This window comes from Passer domesticus, chromosome 8 (assembly GCF_036417665.1).
Source record: "Passer domesticus isolate bPasDom1 chromosome 8, bPasDom1.hap1, whole genome shotgun sequence".
NCBI lineage: Eukaryota > Metazoa > Chordata > Aves > Passeriformes > Passeridae > Passer > Passer domesticus.
In genome coordinates this window covers 51,522,619-51,543,430 of record NC_087481.1, presented here as the reverse complement: position 1 = coordinate 51,543,430, position 20,812 = coordinate 51,522,619, and the positions used below count along the sequence as shown (strand labels likewise).

The 20,812-nt window shown below is 38.0% G+C and overlaps 1 protein-coding gene and 1 long non-coding RNA gene across 3 annotated transcripts in view; both read right to left on the bottom strand.

The window, feature by feature from the left end:
• ATRNL1 (attractin like 1) overlaps positions 1-20,812 on the bottom strand; it is a 431,225-nt gene that overhangs the window by 12,850 nt on the left and 397,563 nt on the right. The window lies entirely within an intron of this gene.
• On the bottom strand, positions 12,742-15,479 carry LOC135305928 (uncharacterized). The gene is made up of 3 exons (XR_010366930.1): positions 15,426-15,479; positions 14,897-14,992; positions 12,742-12,875 (listed from the first exon to the last, which is right to left on the bottom strand). It is a non-coding gene; the product is annotated as an uncharacterized LOC135305928 (long non-coding RNA).

Genomic DNA, 20,812 nt, shown 5'->3' with positions numbered 1-20,812 from the left:
TGTTCCTGCTTGTGTGACACATTCAGATATAGCAAATGCCTGAAACTGAGAGATAGTAATACAATGGCTGCATATCACTGTAAATTATTATATTATATGTCCTAGCATGTGTCCTAGTTTGGAGAGGAAGCACTGGAAAACTGATAGTCCACAGTCACAGCTTGCCACCTACCTCTATGTGTATTCCAATCCAAAAAGTAGCACTCATTGTCTCATTCCCCCATTAAATCAATAAAATTTTTGAAAAAATGAACCCACAACACCCAAAATTCTTGAATTCTTGTAAAAAAAGATTACCAAACTATAACTTCTGCCATTTAAAACATTTCTCTAAATGCCTGTGGAAAAAAAAATGAGAAAGGTTCTGCTGGCACACCAATTTGAGATTCCACATTTCTCCTGTTTAGGATCGACATCCTTCAGAAATACAGGAGCAATGAAATATTCCTCTTGGGATCTCATTTGGCATAAATCTCAGCCTGATTTGCACACCTCCTTTTAATACAACAAAATAAGATCTCTGACTCATGGTCTATTGAACAGGACTTGCTACTAAAAAAGGCAGAAACCAAGTGAAAGATACAGTCAAGAAAATCTCACAAAGTCCATTTCTCATCAATGTAATTTCCCTGAAGATGCCCTCAATGAAAATACACTTTCTGACACTAAAGAGTTACTGCAGCAGCCCATTCTCATCAATATTCACATGAGCAAAAAATGGCTGAAATGAAACCATGGACAAGCAGATGTGGTAAGAGATACATAGAGCTTGGAGTTTTCCAATGTCAGGATGGTTCTTTTAGACAACAGGCAAAATTCAGAGCAATTCTGTGCATTGTTCCCAAAATTTTCATCAAAAATAGCTGTGCTGTACAGAGCATCATGCTGTCTTTGTGTTTCCAGGATGTGATTAGGAGCTAGTTTTCATTTAAGCATTTTCAAAAAAGCTTTTACTATGTGATGAAGGAGAAACGAACCTTCAGCAGGACATTAGAACTCCCTCGCTGCAATTGTGCTAAATCTCCCATCTGTTTTTTTAAAAGCAGAAATTGCATTGAGGCCTCTATTTGCTATTTAACTGCTGACCTTTTTCCCACTCTGTTTTTTCCCATATGTTTTTTGATCACATGTGAAAAACTTAGCTTTGGTTCTCTTATTTCCTGATTTTCTATATTTCAATTAGACTTTAATGGCTATATATACAGTGATAATGATCCAAGAGTGTTTTGAATGAAATCTGTTTTGTATTTCCCAGCTTCTGAGAGCTGACACAATTTGAGAAACTTTTTTTCTGAAGCCCCTGAAGTGCCTTCTACAACATAATAACATAATAAACCATGGATCTGCTCTCCCTTTGCTGTGCAATACACCATTCTTTTTCCTACAGTCTGCTGCAGTATGATTTGCCACTATAAATAATTATCCTGAGTTATAAAGAGGTAATGTAAAACTATAAAGCAATACCATTAGACACCATACACTTGAGACTCTGAAGAAGCCATAAGAAAACATTGATTTTCATAAAGAATAGGAAAAAAGGTGACAGTGAAAATCATGGTTCATGCTTAGGATTAGTTCACTAAAAGCTTGCTGCAATTTTGGATGCAAAAAATGAAAATAGCAGGTAATCACTGGCAAACTACTTTTTTTCTAAAAGGTGGGACACCACATTTTATGACATCTCTCTTAAAAGGTGAGAGGAAAACAAAAGCTGGGGTGGGAATGGGACTTGAAAATGAGTGAAGTTCAGAATTATAAGGTATTATCCCCCAAAAGAGGAAGAGCCAGACTCAAGAGGGATTTATATAAACCTCTGTAAGGTTTGTGTCCAGATGTGTGACCCTGTGAGTTGATTTTTGTTTGTTCAGTCTGGTCTGGACAATACAACAAGAGGCATATATAGGATTTCTGGCTTTTTCCCACACTACTTTCCAATGTCTTCCTTCCAAATAGTCCTTCATTTTCCATTCTTATTTTTGCTGCTTTTTTTTTCCTGTTGAGCTTCAGTCAGCACCATTTAACTGCCTTTACAAAGCATTTAGTATATAGACTTCCAATAATCAGGGATTTTCTTTGTGAATCTGATGTTAGCTACTAAGATTACTCTAATTCCTTTCTACTTTCTTTCATCTCTTTGCATTGTACTAGTGTAAGAAAGTGGTATGGTAGTTTAAAAAGTTGCAAACATCCTCAAAATCATGTATATTATTTTTCCTTCTCATGACTTCTCATTTTAGTGGGCAATTCCTTTCTAAGATACACACACCCATCATTTGCAAAGAGAGATAAAAATACATAGTTCACATTTGAACTATGACCTAATTATTCCTTTAAGAGCCATGAAGCAGATTGTGAACAATCTAAATGCACCAAGCCTTATTTCATTATTTGAGTTCCACTTGTGTTTTAAGAGGAATATTTACCTTCAAGATTTTTAAAACTGTATGCTAACTAGTGCACATTTCTCGTGCAAATTTCACTCACACTGCAAAAGGGACAAAAATGTGTTTTCCTCACTGGAGTGGCCTCAAGGATACAGCTATCCTTTGTGCCAGTGTAAGCTGCTAAATATCCACAGAACTGAAGCAGTGGGGTTTAAATCCTCTCCAGATCCACTGGGATGGGTTTCAAGGGGAGGGAAGTAGGGCCAGGAGCCTATGAAGTGCCTTCTACACCATAATAACATAATAAACCATAAACAAACAGGCTTCAGAGTGAGGTTTATAATTTCTGAGACTGTTAAGAGATCTAAAGATTGGTAGGAGAAATCTGAGCCCCAAAATCCATGGTCTGACTTAAGTTGAATTTTCACACTTTTTTTTTCTCCCCCCAAACATTAGCTCTTTCAAGTCCTGTTTTAGAGCTTTCATTTACAAAATCAATGTTTAGTGACCTTTTCATAGTGGTTTAAAAATGAAGACAAGATATGTGTTCAAGGAAGAGAAACTGTATTAATATATCGAGCTTGTTATCTCCAAAGTGCTACACACAAATTAACTAATACATGCTAATATAGTAATTAGATAGCGTGCCTAGTTTGCAATGACTATTTCCTAAAACCACCATTGAATGAAAGCTGGCATAGCCAACAGCTCTCCTTAAAACATAATGTGTTTTAATCTTTGTGTATTTCTATCTGAAAATAATGTAAGTCTATTTAGAGTACTGACAGGATTTGCAAAAAACACATTTTGAAATCAAGGTATGTTTTGAGTTATTGAAAAACTGCAATACAAGAGAGAAAACCAGAATGGGCTGTAGGCTGGGATGAGGATGGAGCTACAGACAATTCACCTGGAATGACTCCTGTGTTCTGCACAAATATCACAAGCAATGACCTCTCACAGCTTCTTCTCAGCAGCAAATAGCACAGAAAATACTTGAAAGTGTTAGAGAGAAGGGCCATGCCCTCCACAGGGCTGTCCACAGGCTCCCTCCTGCCTTGTGGAAAACCATGAGACCAAACAGGCTTCACCTGTGGCTTCCCAGAGGATCACACTCCATGGACACCTGACTTGCATGTCCAGGCCAGATTAGGTACATGTTTGTACACCTCTCAGTGTAATGAAGTACCAGACACAGTGAGAACTCTAAAATCTTGAGGAATGATAAAAAAACCCAGCCATAAACAGAAATTAAAGTGGTACCATCACAGGTACCCATGGAGCTCTGGAATAATGACAAGAAAGCTGGCACAGTATCACTGGCATGATGTATTCTGAACCAGATTGGAAAAAGCAACCTGGAAAAAACCAGTATGATTATAATGAATGAGCCTTTATTCCACATATGAAAGTGCTTCTGATGCTGACAAAAGAAGGAACAATATTTATCATTCTAGGATCTAAGGGGACAAAACAACAATATTAAATCATGAAAGGTTTTGCTTGTGAATTGGCATTGTTTTCTGTCCCTTGTGTTACCAGAATGATAAATGTTTTCCTTTGTGTAGGAAAGAAAGGATACTGCATGTTGTTTATACATTTATTTATGCCATCATTTTTGAGATGGTAGGTTAGATTCTCATTAATACAAATATTTATATTAAAGGTGCTAATAAACATTTGGGGAGTGGAGGTGGTGGTTTCCTCATCTGCAGTTTTATTTGAGACTCTCCTTCATGATATTTTAGTTTCTAGGACAGATGAAACAAGATTCAGTTATCACAGCTCTGAGGATAACTGGTGGGAATATTCCAGAAGCACAATGTGATCAAAGTGGATGGAAAAGCAATACCCAAATGACTAAAGGCAAAACTGCGCCAGTCCCAGAATTACAGAAAGAGATGATATGTATGAGACATACTAAACACTTGCATTTGAATTTTTAATATAGAAAATAAATGTCACAGCATTTTCATGAAGAATCTATTAGTGCTGGATGCAGCTCATCTGCTACTCATTGCTGTGCCTTATACCTTGTACTTTTTATCCATCTTTAACTCCTACTGAACTCTCAAGCAATTGCAATATCTGACAGGACATTATGGATTTTTTCATATTATCATATTTTTCTTACATTTTATATTTTCAAAGGCTAGCACAGAGCATTTCAGTGAGCACATGAGAGTTAACACACTTTGTTGCCAATAATTTCAAATGCAAGCAGTATCTCCTGGTTTGCACAGTTCAGGATGAATATGGTGCATCACTGTGCCATCTAAAGTGACTCAGCTCTGAGAGCTTCAGGGCTTGGCTCTGCCTTCAGTGCACTGAGAACACAGGGCTGAATTTTTTAGACGGTAAATAAAATGTAAATAAATATATAACTAGTAATCTGGTCTCCAAAGATACATATGAGCATGACTCCAAGAAAGGATTACTTTTGAATGGTATAATTCCGTGCATGCTCTGAGTGCTGGGCAAAAGTTCCTAGAGCACAGCCAATTTTCCTGCACAGATTTCAATTGCTAGGTTAGATGCACTTCAGAATAATATTTAAAATTGCAGAGAAATGTGCTCTATGTCTGTTAGATATTACAGCAAGCACGGATAGAATGGCTCTTCAGAAGAGCATGACGGTTTTCATTTTCTTTTTGGGTGTAATTGCTGTTCCTGTTGCTCAGCCACCTCCCTGCAACCTCCATCAGAGACTCAGCTTCACTGCCTTGTGCCTGATGTGTGAGCACTGCACCAGAGAGCTCACAGCAAACACCTCTGCACTGCACTCAAATGTCCATGGGAATAGAAACATACTCTCACACCTCCTTAACCCACAGACTTTTAAATTCAGGCCAAACATGCAAATTTAACTGGACTTTTCTTTCATGCAATAATGGACTAAGCAATGAAAATTCTGCAAATGAGTACCAGCCCTCAGTTACACTGTGTACTTCAGAGGCTTCAGGTGAGATTTCTGACACCCTGTTGCACAGCTATCACCAAGCAGCCCTTTGTGAATGGCTACATTAATGGTGTGTGAGAAAGGACACCACCTACTTTACTCCTATCTACAATGGCAGTTCTAACACAAGTAAAAAAAGGTACAGCTTGATCTTAAAAACTGTCAATGTAAAAGCTTCATAGATCTATGGAGCAATAAGACTGCACTAATCAACTGGTTTGGACTGTTTGGGGGTTTTTTTTAATAGAGAGAACTGAGCTAAATTATTTTGAAAACTAATACATGAGTAAGATGCAAAATTTAATTGCTTGAATTAGTACAAATTTTTTCAGAGAACTTTTAACACATGTGCAAAGTCTTGTGTAGAAAATGTACAGGCGTTACATTGAAAAGTCAGGAATTTTAGAGATTTTGATAGATTTCAGGTTGGATGTGTCAAAAGATAAGTCCTGATGCTGGCAGGCAGTCTCCCTTGAAAATTTAGATTCCATATACACAGATCTTCAGGTAAACCAATTTTTACTTTCACCTCTGCCTCCATGTGCTGGTCTCAAAGGACTTCATTTCAGCCAAGACCTGTCAAACCCCAAATGCTTTTCATTACTGAATTCCTTCTGTATGTTCTGTCAGCTGTGTTAAAATAATAAATTCACAAGCAATTGATTTTTGAAAAGGGAGAGAACCAATTGAACTCATCTCCTGATTTTGTTATTTCAGCATGTAATTTTTTTCTTTACATATTTAAAATTGTAGTTTGAAGTTTTTCTTTTCTATCCCTTTACAGGGTTTAAAGTAGCAACAGGTTCAGAGAACTTGAAATAAAAAAACCTTCTCAGTACAATGACTCTGAGACATCAGGGATGTACTCCAGTCAGTGCATATCCTCTCAAATCATTAATATTAATGATAATTCACTCACAAACAGCCAGCACATACTTGGTGCCCTGGTGATCTTAATTGGTGCTATGAAATAATAAAATGATTTCTTACATTCTGATGCATGTGAGAAGAAATTCGGGACATTTCTGAAATTCCTTGCAGTGGTGATTTTGTAGTGTTTTTGTCATTATCAAGGGAGGATAATACACAAAAGCCATAGTAATGGATTAAGAAAGCAACAACAGTTATTTCACCTAAAAAAGTTGAAAAGAGTCTTTTCAAATTGTGTGTGTGTGGAAAGGGAGCTTAGTTTGGATGAAGCATTTGCAAGAACACCTTAATAGGGGACAAGAAAGCAATTAACAATGAAAAGTCACTGATGCAAAAGATAGTCCTAGAGATTAAAATCTTATTGAAACAAATGCTTTTCCATTTGATCATAATGAATTGAGCTGAAAGATCTGCAAAACCAGTTCACTGAACACCAGAAGAAAATAATAATTTTTACCTAATTATAGTACAAAGCTTTCTGCCCAACATGCTGCTTTACAGCATTACTTAAACAGAAATAAACTGAACAACACCATAGTAGAATTAGACATAATATTATTTGAAACTGCAGTGTGATAATTAAGAAAAAAAATACAGCTATATCAATTTCTACAGGGCTCTAAAAACATGAGAATATGCTTTTATCCCAATGGAAAAACAAAATATTCAAGGGAACAAGAGATGAAATGGGCATAGCAGGGACAGATGAAGCAAATAGTGCAGGGAAGAAAGGGGCAGTGGTGGAGCTAAGCTGTGCATGGGGCAGCAGGGGAATAGTCTGAGATGAGAAAATTGCAGCAATGGAAGTGGGAAAGGTGGGAAGAGAACATTAAGAAGTGATGATTGAGAGAAGTACATTACAGTGCGGGAACAGATTGCTTAAATTAGAGAAATCCATCAGATCAAGGTAGATTGGGGTTTTTGATGGGGATGAAGATCTCAAATTCATCCCACCTGACTTTGGACACTTAGCTGAGACTTCTGAATCTGGAAGGGTTCCTGTCATGATTTCAGAAATCAGCAGAGGCCTCTCCAAAGAGGAATCAAGGCTCCAAGTGGGCTCAGCTGCCCTCTGACAGAAATGTTAAAGGATAGGAGTGATCACAATAATAACACATTTAAAATAATATGCACAGATACATGAAATGTTTGGATTTGATGGGGCTATATAAAAGAGATTAAAGAAGGACAAAATAAACAGCTGTCACAGAAATTGTTATTGAACAGGTTTTTTACAGGTCCCATATTTTTCAACCTTGCCATTTATGGGAAAATGTGGCAGTGACAGGGTGGGCAAAACAGAACAGTCAGCAGTGGTGAGGATGGCACCCATAGAAAAAAAATCTCTTAAATTTTCATTTTCTTACCATGTGCTTTGCCACTGGAACATAATATGAAATCACATGTCTGGGACAACAATGTGGGATATACCAAAATCAAAGCAATGGCTTCAGAGAGGCTCTCCATTTCATACTCAGGGAAGAGGAAAGGATTTGATCACATTTTAGAAGTTCTGAGGAAGGAAAGATCATGTGCTAAAAAGGCTCTTTCACCCTTTCAGTAAGACAGGTCTAAAGCTTGAACTCAGAAAACCTAAAGGACAGGAGCTTAAAGGAAATGTGATAAACAGATCATCAGAGTAGGTAAATTAACAATTCACATCTTAAACTCTGTGAAAATAAGGAATTAAGCACACAGTCTGGAAAGACAACAAAGTTGGAGTCAGTTTGTCAGAAAAACCAATATGACAGAAAGGCACTGCAAGGAACACATATAGGTGTGAGTAATTACAAAAACAAATTATCTGAAAATATAGATTTCTTCACTGTCTAGTAAATAAAGTAATTTTAGCAAATGGAACAAGCATCTAGCTGAGAAAAACAAAACTGAAATCACCAACAAAAATCCTATCTGAAATTAAGCTGTAAATATAATATTTTTTCAGAACATCATCTACTTGAATTTCAGTAACAAAATCTTGAAGAAATTCAGTTGTGTGTTCCCACTGAGTTCTCACTAATACTCCTAGTGATGTGCTGAAATCTGTGTGTAATTAGGCCTGATGAACCTTGTGCCTTAATAGGGACAAACCCAATGTCTGAAACTTAAGTATGAACAAAAGACAGGGCAAAAGGAAGCAGAAAATGTATTGCCTACAACAGGGTCCCTAGACTCAGAATTATGGAGAAAAGCTTAAATAGCTTTCTTACATCAAAAGATGTAAAAAAAAGTTGTAATTATTATTTAAAAGAAAAAAAAACCCTCAGGACTGCAGCCCTTCTGAGCTCCCTTACCTTACTGAGTGTTCTGCTGAGAAAAAAGCAGAGTTCTGCTCTCCTCATGGCAGGAGTGTACAAACCCTGCACAGGAACCAGACATGAACATACAGTTGGGCACTGTGGTTCTTACTGCCTTAATGAAATTATGCTTTAGACATTTTCTGCATGACTAATCTCCCTTGATTATATTTTGAAGCTTTGCAGCGAATTGTGAATTATGGATGCACAAGGCCTCCTTTTTGTGGTTCTGCTGCCTGTGGTACAGAAGGACCACTGGACTTTGGTGCACAACTTCTGCTGTCTCCACTCAGCACTGTTAGATCAGTCCTACTCTTCCCTGGGAAGGACATAATAGATCCAGAGAACCTCCACACTGGGCTCAGTGCCCTGTGGAGCCCTCCCCAGGTGAGCTCCATTTCCACTCTTGAACAGGGAGCTTTGAGGGGATCTGGTGCTGTCCCAGGCTAACATCACCCCCACCCTCCCAGACCAAACAAATTGGGTTTTCAGCACTGAGGGAAAGGACAGGTCTCTGCAGATTTCCCATCTCTCAGATTTTTGCCTCTTAATTTCCAAAATATTCCTCATATTTGCTTATTCCTCACTGCTAAGCATTTCCTAAGGTATCCACACATGCCTTACCTCACATCCCCCACTGCAACCTTCAGTTTCTACTCAGGTGTCCAGACTAGAACTTGACAGAGACTCATCTTGTCAATAGGGAAGGGTCTACCCCCTAATAGAAAAATCTAGTAACACTCTTAGGAGCTTCATGTGATTTTTTTTTTCTTTTCCCATGGCTGTCTTCCACAAAAATATTTGTGGAAAGAAAAGACATAGCCACAGGTTTCAGGACACTTAACACCAGAACTGCAGAAAAGGCTCTCAAACAGAGCAGGCATTGCTACAAAGCAATTTTCCATTAGCCTTAGTGTAACCACGCACACAAACATTCTCTTTGCAAATCTCTTCCACAATCTGAGGCTAATACCTGCAGCATCTAGACCAGAGATACACGACAAGGATGTGAAGCTCTTTATAAAATCTGACTGACGGGAAATCAATATTACAAACAAACCCATAACCAGGGATCCATTACTGCTACAACATATAAACCAGCTCTGTGCTATTCAGCAAACACTTGCAAAGTATGTGTCAGCAGTGGGAAATCCTTTTTTCAACTCTCTGGGAATATACAGTGACACAATATCCCTGGAACTAGGAAATATTGTAAACAAACCCATAGGCTCATACCCTTAAACAGAGTTATCCACCACAGTATATTCTCCTGTGCCTTGGTCCCATTATGGTAAGGTTTACTTTAGTCTTTTAATCTGATCATGCATACCCCAAATTGTTTAAACTATAATTATAGATGTAAAGTTGTTTTGCCTTCCACAAAAAAAAAAGTGCTTTGGAGAGACCAAAACAGAAATTAAATGCATGGAAAATAATAGAACTATTTCAATAGCACTAATTGCAAAGCAGTTTAAGAAAGCATCTTTTGATTAAATAATTGTTTAATTATACTTAGGTTTACCAACTATAAACACTTCAGCAATTAGCCTTAGGATAATTCCAGGTATACTTTTTGCCACACTTTTTTTCAGAGCATGAATAAACTAGAAACAGAAATCACTGTAAAAATACATCCAAACAGAAGGAAAAAGGGTGATTTCTCCACAAATAACAGACATCTACCATAATACATTGTTAAAGGCTATAGCTAAATGCAAATAGTCAATTCATTAATTGCCCAGAAGAAACCTTTGTATCAGGGGAGACCAAACCTTAGGTCATTCAGAAATTCTCTCTGCCCAAGGAGGGCTCTGAGCAGAGCTCAGCAATATCCCTCTCATTGTAGTACTGCACCAAGGCAGCTCTTCTGCCAGGGCATTTTCCAAGTGGAAGTCTTCGCAAAGGACAAGGTTCCCATGGCTGCCTGCCTTAAACTTACACATTCATAGAGGGTTCCTTTCATAACCAAAAGGAGATACTTCTTGACTGCATGCTGTGGCAGACCATAAATTCACCATGGTACATTATCCACCATCTCCAGGAAAAAATTCAATAATTCTTATCTACATGGCAGCAATTTTCTGAGTCAGTATTAAAGCTTTTTTTGAGAGTAAGATGCCTAGAAAAGGTGTTAAAAATCAAATACTGTTGTAGGGAAAAATTATTCAAAAACATTATTATTAAAGGTAATTAAGTTATATCCTCAGACAAAACCCTCAAGTTTGCTACAAGGGGAAGGGGATACAGACAGAGCAAATGTGTTCTGACATTTGGTAGTAAGGGGAGGAGAGAGATTTGTGATACGGAATGGATGAAGAAAGGAGATGTTAGTGAGGCACTGCACATGCAGACATGCTCTGACAGAATTGCAAAGATTTTTACAGCTATAAAACACTCAAATCTCTCCTCAGTTTAAAAATATGCCTGTAAACAAGTACTTTATATCATTCTGTGAAACAATGACAGTAACAACTGCGTGTACTCTGCCTGAAGTGAAGGGGTTCCTGCTCCAGTAAAAATCACAGTATTACCCTTATGAAATTTCAGAATTATTGGTCCTTCACAAGACAAAGAAAAATCTTTGCGTGCACTGACTGCGGGATCAGTGTAAATAGAACAAACCCAGCAGAACTGCTTGGCAGGAGTTTAAGTAGTCTCTTATCTCTGCGCTGCAGTTCTGCTTGTACTGCTCCTCACTACATGCACAAGACTTTTGTGTTGGTCTTGCTCTCACCTTGTAATCCACCAATCAAACCGGTTGAAGGCTGCCAGAAACTTAACACATCTGTTTAAACTTTTCCACCTGGTAATTACAATTCAATTTTTTTTTCTAGCTAAAAGATTCATTGCATTGATACTATTTTAAATATCATTACTGATTAAGTCGTATTTTCAACTCAAGGAATTTTCACACTGCTCTCCAAATTTGTTCCATTATGAGGAAATATATTTTATTTTGAAAGATAATGTTGAAGTCTTCAAAAGAGTTGTGTGTCATTCCTTCAGCTAGTGTTAATGAAGAGTTTCTTCCACGTGCAATGGATTAATAAAAAATTGGGTTTTCTTGGGTTCTGGTTCTCTTTCTGTCTGACTAGCAAATTATGCAAGTCCAACTGACATTACTTACAGTAGGTTGGTATTAGAATTTTATATACACACATATATGGACTAAACTTTGATAAGAAAATGTATCATTACTGTCTTTCACCTATTTCCTTTAGGGATTATAATTCCAGAGAATTTGTGCCCCAAAGCTTTTTGACCTTTCAAATATTGTCAAATATTTTCAAATGGACCTCAAATATTCCTTTTCTTGAATTATGTAACACTGGTCAAAAACACACAACAAAAATTTTGAAAAAGAAAAGTGTCATAAGGCTGATACAATGCCTTTGCATAGACAAAGGCATCTGATCATTATGGGGCACATTTTCCCCACTAACGAAAGTTTATTGGCTGTATCTTTAAAACTGACAGTGTCTTTCAGGATCCATCAAATGTATCATAACATAAGCCATCAAAATAAATAAAATATAAAGTGCATACTTCTTAGGGACATAATTTCCAAGTACATAAACTTTTATCTTACTTTTGAAAAAATGTCAAATCACTCGGAGCAGCACTTTAAAAAATATGATTTATGAAAAAGTATTCTTTTACAGGCTCTAAGAACTCTATAAAAAGTCTTTCAAACAGCAGGGCTACCAGAACTTTTAACAGAGAAAGTTATAAAGCAGATTATGGATGAGAGCAGGTGAGACAGAATCATGGTCGCTGCACTCAATCAAATGCATCTGGCAAGTAGCTCTAAGAATTAAATATGTTACAGCTGAAGAAAGACTCCTGCATCTTCTCACTTTGCATTCCCCAGATCCAATCTTTGCAGCACAACAGATGCTACAGAGTCAGCAGTAACTTCAAGCACAGAAGATGCTGTGGGTACTCAGGTGAGGACCTCACGGATGAAGCAAAGAGGTTGATGTAAGAACAGTCCAGTCATGCAAAAAAATACTGCTCTTTTAAATAAAGCCTCTTCTTTATGTCAGAATCACTGCCTGTGAGACTATTAATTATTTACACAGCACTCAATAAATGGCATTGGGGTTACCTCACACCAAACAGAGCTTCTCAAGGATTCCCTGATCCAGCTCGTGGTCACTGCTAACCTGGACAGCCTTGGAGCTGTGAGCCTGCCAGGTTAACTGATGCAGCTATTCTGTCCTGGCTCTGTACAGACTCTTTCTCCCCAGGCTTGCTGAGCAGAGATATGTCTGTGAACTGCAGCACCATGAAACATTTGACAGCCTGAAATAAAAGGCAGTTCAGCTCAGTTTCTGAGGTTGTTTTTAATCTCCTCCAACTCCAGCTGCCTAGAGTGAGGTGAGAAGACTAAGCTAATCATCTAGGCTCCCTCTGTAGAAGAGGAACAGAGACACCTCAAGAGTCAGGTTTAACAGATAATTTTATTTCAAACTCATGTAATACAACAGGACAAGATGTCCTGTCCAAGTGCTTTTGTTGACTCACAAGGAAACTTAGATTAATTCAGATAAGAAACCTAACTTCTGGATGAATGTGAGACAGCTCCTGGTTATTTTGATATAGAATTGCTTAAGAGCAGCTGTGGGAGCACCCTTATACAGACAGCATTAAGGATAATTCTTGCTTCTGGCAATTCACAAATTAAGCTAAACTAAAATCCCATTTCAGCTATAAAACTATTTTAAAAGATGCTTTTTGGGTTCATATTATACATCTTAATGGGAGAAGGGTGCCATATGGAGGGATTTCATTTTGTTAAGAGATACTCAGTGCTCTTATCTTCTTTATGTACTGCACAGAAATTGAAAGCAAACAATGCTTATATTTTTTTGCAAGCAATTTTCATTTTAAATACAGAAAACTTTATTAATAAAGCAATGGGATACTGAAATACTAAAATGAGAGTTCTGAGAGTAAAGGATCTTTTAACTCAGCTAACACCATCTAGCTGTATGTAGTTATCTTGCATTTATTCATTTGCATATATGGACCATGGCACTTTAAAATGTCATGTATTATTTTCCAAGGATCATTTTCAAAGGGAAATTGTAATTTGCCAAATACAACTGCCATATAAAATAATAGCTAATGTAACCATAAGATGAAACTGCTGTCAAGTTGTTTACCAACTGTCCAGAACAATCAAACACGGTCTTGTGATTATTTTTCTGTTCTGTTTGAGGAAAAAAATATTATTTTACTTCCAAATCCAAGCTTTTGAATTCTGGGAGTTCAGAAGTGTTCCATAGCCTCTATGCCCAAACAAAGTATTTTATGTGCTGAAAAGTGAATCTCATCAAATTCTCTGTGGCCAAGAAGTGTCTGCTGATACAATGGGGGAGAAATCCTTCAGGGAGGATGAGAGGAAGGAGCATTCTTCACATTCGTCCTCACTTACAAAGTAGATCAAAGGCACCAAGCTTTAGCTCACTCCTACCTATACAGAATGCTGCTGCAAAAAACCTCCTGTACTTATCTAATATTTTTGGTGATATCACCACTATGTGTGTGTTTTCTGCTTTATTTCCCACTTTCTATGCCCTAAACCACAAAATGTTTGTCTTTACTTCCAAAGCCCTTCCCCACCAAAGTGCCTCATTCTTAGGAGGAGTTCCCTACAGCCATCTGCAAAGCTGTCTTAATTATCTCATTTCAGATCATTTCTTTGATATGTTGCTTATAGAAAACTCATAGCTGGCCTGCTGCTCTCCCTTGAACACTGACTTTTTGGCTGCCCAGTACTGTCACATTGTTTCCTTATGCTCTCCCGTCTGTCTAGACCCATCTGTTGTCTCTTGTTTTATACTTAGATTATAAACTCTATGGCAGCAGAGCTGCTTCTTTTTTCTGAGTTCATTTAGTGCCTAAAACAATGCAGGCTTGACCCATGATTAAGGCTTCCCAGCACTACGGAAAAAAACCACAAAATAGCAAACATTCTAACAAATAACCCAGCTGGAGCGCCGGAAACAGACGCTGCCTTGCAGACATCACAACACAGAGGAATCAAATTCTACCAAAACTGAATTACTCAGCAATACTGGTCCATTTGATCACCATTGAAAAATAGCCTTCATGTTTCTCTTGCTTTTCAATCTAGCTCACATAAAATAAATCTTGTCAAACCATTGCATTGTGTGCTTTAGGTACCAGGACTCTGCTTGCTTTGTCATGGCTCCTCAAGGTAAGCAGGCTGAGAACCTCTGTTTCTCTCTTTTACCAGAAAAAGCTGGAGTTTGAAACCAGTTTCCTTGAAGCCAACCTGGGTGCAAGGAGATACTCACCCACAGCTTCCCTGTGATTTAAGGCATCATAGGCTCCCGGTGTGTTTTACTGTGCTGTGGTCCATAGCTCATTCAAGAATCACAGAATATGCCGAGCTGGAAGGGAGCCACAAGGATCATTGAGTCCAACTCAAGATCTCAAGGGTGGCCCTGCTCACCCCCAAGAGTCACACCATGTGCCCATGAGCATTGTCCAAATGCTCTCTGAGCTCTGTCAGGCTTGGTGCTGTGACCCCTCTCCCCAGGGAGACTGCTCCAGAGCCCAACCACCCTGTGGGATAAGAAGCTCCTTAGGAAGGAGCAGCCTCAGGGGGTCCTGCCTGGGGTCCTGCTCTCTCTGCTCCAGCTCATGCACTGGATTTTGTCCACCTCTGGCCAGCTTGGATTCCAAGCTCCTCAGGTTCCTCTGTCTACATCCCCACACCAGTGCAAAGAATGCTCGTGATGACCCAGCCAGCTCTCTGCTATGTGAGATAGGACTAAGGACTACAGAACCAACGTGGGCAGAGCCCAGAGGAAAACAAATCACCACACATGTCTCTGGATACAGCAAATGATGAATCCTACATCATCTCCAAGGCTCCACAAATGCAGAATCTGAGTCCACTGGGACTGACCAGCACCACAGGAGAAGGTCACAATGCTCAGAGCACCCTCACAGGTCCCTGCAGATTCTGGCAAGGGACACAGCGTGGTTATGTCCTCATTCCCATTTCAAGGCTGTCTGTGTACAGAATTTGGGACAGGAATTCTCTTGTGGCTCTTGAAGTGCTGATTAGTTTAATTAACTTTTTCATGAAAGTAAAATAGGGCATAAATTTTACTTGTATTCTTATGAGATTACTGACAGACTTCTTCAAGCACCTCTCTTTCATATTTTCAGGATTTTTGCTGATTTGATTACACAGAAGAGGTGGCAGCATGATGACTGCTAATTAGAACTCTCAACTTATTATCAGTCCACATTTTTATAGGTTTCATATCAGCAGATCAATACAAAAACATAATGTCTGCATTTAACAGCTGCATTTAACTCTAAAACTGAAATCACTCTAGTTCACACATGTCACCTTTAAAATCTTCTAGCCTGAAGTATTGCTATGAAAAAAGGAAAAAGGAATAAAAGAAACTTCAGCTCTAAGGGGAGGTTTTACTACAAATAAAGTTTTATAACTCTAGTGATCAGGAATGTCCTTGAGCTGGGAATTTTTTGATGATATCATTAACAAGCAGTGGCATTACTTCTATGAAGACATCAGCTATAAATTATGCTTTACACACAGTCACTGTATATTTCCCACGGATTCAGGACTTCATCTAGGAGGTTCTGGACATACTCAGCACCAATGGACTTCAGAATATGCTGAGAATAGCCAGTCCTCTGCACTACTATGACCACAAAGCATAGCTGTGCAGAGCATGCTGAAATAATCATGAGGTAAGTACCTGGTAATTTCTCTTTTCTAGCCAAAGCACACATTACACGTTAATTACAGTTAAGCCACCTAAGCATAATTGTCAAGTATTCTAGAGAAATGTGCAATTTCCATGCAGATTGCATTTGGCTGAAAACTCCATGAATATACTGTGTTATTCTATCTTGCCATCTATATGTGGACAATGCAAACCAAGCTATTAACAAACCAAATAACTCTGAAAGGACAGTTAATTTTTATAGCTGCCACAGACTCACCTTTTAAGAATGCCAAAGTAGCTTAAAGTATGGAAAAGAGTAGATTGTGAAGGACATAAGGATACATTTCTTTATCTGACAAGCACCATGTTTAAAGAAGCCAACTCGAATACTCTGGTTTCCCATCAGTTATTTCTGAATTTTACGATAAAATGGTAATGATATATCCAGGTGGCAAAATTCTGTTTTAACAGCTGCATCAACTGTACAAAACTCAAAAGCAGCATCTTAAGAGATTAACAGCTCTCCATAACATTATCTTTGTAGCATGCAATTTGTTCCCAGTGATAATTAGGTATTTAGAGACATAACTAATTAGAGAAAAATGACTAGATGATTTTTCATTTGCTCAGAAATCTATTGTCAGGAATGAAGATCAACTATGGGGACTAATGTAATTCTGGTGCTAGAATTAGTATCAGAGAGATAAGAGAAAGTGTGCTTTAAACTATGTAGATGGTAAAATAATGTACCTACACAGACCCCCACACTGTCAATATGTGCACTGATACACTCTTTTCCAAATGGAATTATTCTATTCCTAATATGCATTTTTGTATGTGTAGAGTGCTGAGGAGGGGAATAGACAAGATTTAGTAAAAGATGGAGCAGAATAGAGTTTTTTTCCTTTAAATAGATCTTTCCCAGTCTAATTTGGGATAAGAGATAAAAGATTCAAGGGATCATTAGTTCTTGAAGGCATTTGTTTCCTCTTATTTTCATGTACTAACTGCAGGACTCTGTCTCTGTTTGCCTTTGCTGCTGCATTGCCTGTCACTAAAATACATCTTTAACTGTGTATCATTTTTCCTCTGGATTTTATTTACCATGTCACTCACCAGCTAGACTCATATAAGTATACCTCAAGCTACTGAAAAAGAGCATTCTCCACATTCACTACTAATATCATTCCACAGATTGAGTGGAGTGCTTTATGAGAGATGCTGCTATCATCCAAAGACAAATCATGTCTATGACATATTCAGCCAGCTTTTACCCAGGGCTTAAAGGCATACATCTACAGCACTAAAACGTTTAAACTGGCCCTACAGCATTCTTCTCCTGGGAAATTGATAGTTCTTTTTTGTGCAGCAACAGAAAGCCCCTCATTTTCTCAATTCCAGTTGTGCATGCATGTCTTTGCACACACACATCCCCCACCCTTAAATGTGCATCCAACAGCATTCGCATTCAGAAGAAAACCTTACAATACATGTGAGTGGCAAGAGCAAACCTTCAAACATTGCAGCTGTTTGTTCAAACGTAATTTTGTGCTTTCTTATGGTCCAGCCCGTGCAATGAACATGGCAGGTGTTCTGCAGAAACACACAACAATATCACACTACTGAAGGCTGCATCACAATGCAGTCACCCAGGGGAAGGGAATGACAAAACTTGCAAACCATTACTTGCAAAAACTTTCTGGTTTCATTTATTTCCTCTTAAAATAAAATAAATAACCCTTGAAGCAATCCCCCTCACCCTTCTCCCATTTTTCTGTTTGTTTCCTTTAATGAATAGACTTTAAAGGTTTGCTAGCTCAGCTGCAATGCTCTCCCCATTGCCCTGCTGCTCGATATTGGACCAATCAGCTGCATCACACAACCCTTCAACTTTATGTTCAGGACAATATATATGTCAGCAGTAATCCCATGGGTGAAAATTATCTTTTCTATGGCCTCCCAGATGTGGCAAAGGGATAATGCTCCCTGACAGGTCTGGAGGGTGTGGCTGAGGAGCAGAACCTTGGCTGGTCCTCCTCTCTCCCCACTGCTCCAGCAGCACCAACACTCCACAGTGCAGCTGCTCTGGCTAGCAACCTGCACCTGAATCCATAAAATTGTTTGGGTTCAGCTATTATTTTGGCCTGCCACCAATTTTTCCTATGAAATGCAACTAAAAGAAAGAAAATGGTGATGTTCTACAGTTTATGAGTCCACCAAACTGGGCTGAATTCAGGGAACAAACAAATGGCATTTCTTCAGTTCATGGTTGGGGTTTTGAGTTTTTTGTCTTTTTTTTTTTTTTTAACTTTACCAGATTTAAAACTGTGCTGTAAACAACAGAAGTGTTAGAAATTGCCTTTGAACGTAAACATATTTTTCTGCAAAAACCTTTCATTCCACTGTGCTGGGAAACTTAGCACATATACCTAAGTTTGACTGAATATATGTTTCATATCTAACTACAGAAACACTTCAAAACCAAAGTTATAAATAGGACAAATGGCCACCCATTTGACAGCAGTTGCATTTAAAATTGTTAATTGCTTGAAATAGCTACAGACACAGACAACCTTATGTATAGGTAGTAATGCCTGATACACAGCCTGACTGGATCATTAATAGTATTAGAAAATAAATGTCTGCTTGGTATCTAAGGAATCAGAATATAGGTATAAATAAACTAGATCTTATATTTTAAATAACAGGGATAATTCCCACAGCAGGTTCAGATCAGCAAAGTTCACAGCCAAGGTGTTTCTGACCACTTATTCTGAGCATTTCTCTCAAGTCTCTAAATTGTATTGTTGCATAGCTCAAATTTCTTCATTTCCACCTAACTCCTATTTAAAATACCAGCATCACAAAGCATTTCTATCCCTTCTTCCCACTGTGGAAACTTATTGGCCAAGTTTCACAAGTCTTTATGTACAGTGAACAAAACTAAATCCTGCAGCACTTACATAATCAATGCTAAATATTTAATGATGCATCACAGTGACACATCACTGAATGATATTGGGGTAGGATTTGTACAGAGAGAGGGTATTGACCAATTGATAAATTTGAAAAAAACACAGATTTTCTTAAACTACACCATTTCTACATATTTGAACTTTCTAAAGAAAGGGTTCCCAAGCACATTATATTCAGCTGACAAAAAAACATGAAATTTTGTGCTCACACATGCACATAGAAACAGATTTAAAATACACTTAAATGGCACAACATTTCTAAAACATAAGTTATTTTGGGCAGTAGCAAAAAGTATAGAAGGAATGGCACAATGATATGGAAATAACTTCTAAAGCATTTGCTTAAGAGCTCTTAAAACTTCCTAACTTATTTTTTAAAGCTGCATTTTCTATCATGTTCTCAAAAAAAATGTACATGCATTTTTTTCATATGCAAAAGAAAGCTGTATATGTGGGAAGAACAGCTAACTCACTAATACCAAGTAACACCATAAGAATTTTGTCTTTCCATTTAAATAATAAAAATAACTGCTTCCACAAGCAAAATGTAGTAAATTACATTTTCCCATGTGTTTACGTGCAGCAGCTTCTACCTCCTCAGAGGAGCAGTCATTTTCTTGTCATTTTCAAGTAATATGTCACACAGAACTTGCACAATCTCTTGAATGTTATTTTCCATAATCACACCTTGAAGTGTCCTAAAAGTCTGTGAGAAGTCAGAATATTCTGTGCTGTCATATCAGCACACCAATCTATATGCAGACAATGAAGAATTAAATCTGCTCATAAAGGAATGGTACATACTGTAAGGTTGACTTCACTTTCCATTTAAGCTTCTGGTTTTGTTGTTAAGAAATAGGAGAGGCATTAGCTTGAAAAATATTTGTAAGTGCAGGACAGCATCAGAAGTTTGTCTCCAATTAAATATTTCTCAATACAACCATCACATTGAATTTGGAAAAAAAACCAAACCATAACAACCTACTGCTTTTGACTGCACTGCTACACTCATGGGCAACCTCACAGTTAAAAAAGCTGTCTGCTGTAACAGTTTGATCCCATTTCAGCATTGCAACCTTTAAATGGGGTATTTGTCTTTCCAGCCTCATCTAACAACCCCCTCTCACTGAATCAAGGAGAGATCCAGGAAATCAAACTGTAGCATATCTGTCTTCCTTTGTGCAGTCGGTGTATGTGAGACTGGAGGCTTTTTTTAATCTTGACTAATAGGAAATAAAATTGGCTCCAACTGTATCTAGAATGAAACAAGCTACAAGCAGACCTGCAACTTCAATCACGTTTGTTTCTTTCCATTTCAACCTCACCAGTCTGGAACAAGAAAATGATATTACAGCATGCTCAGTAAGAGTTTACAAGAAAGGCACATAACTATGGAGACAAAACCAGCCAGCTCTTTCATTCATGGCTGGTCAGGTCATAAAATGAGAACAATTCACAGCCTTGCTTCCAAAACAAAGAACATGCTAAAGTAGGATTCCAGATAATGAATAGTCTGCTCTTATTT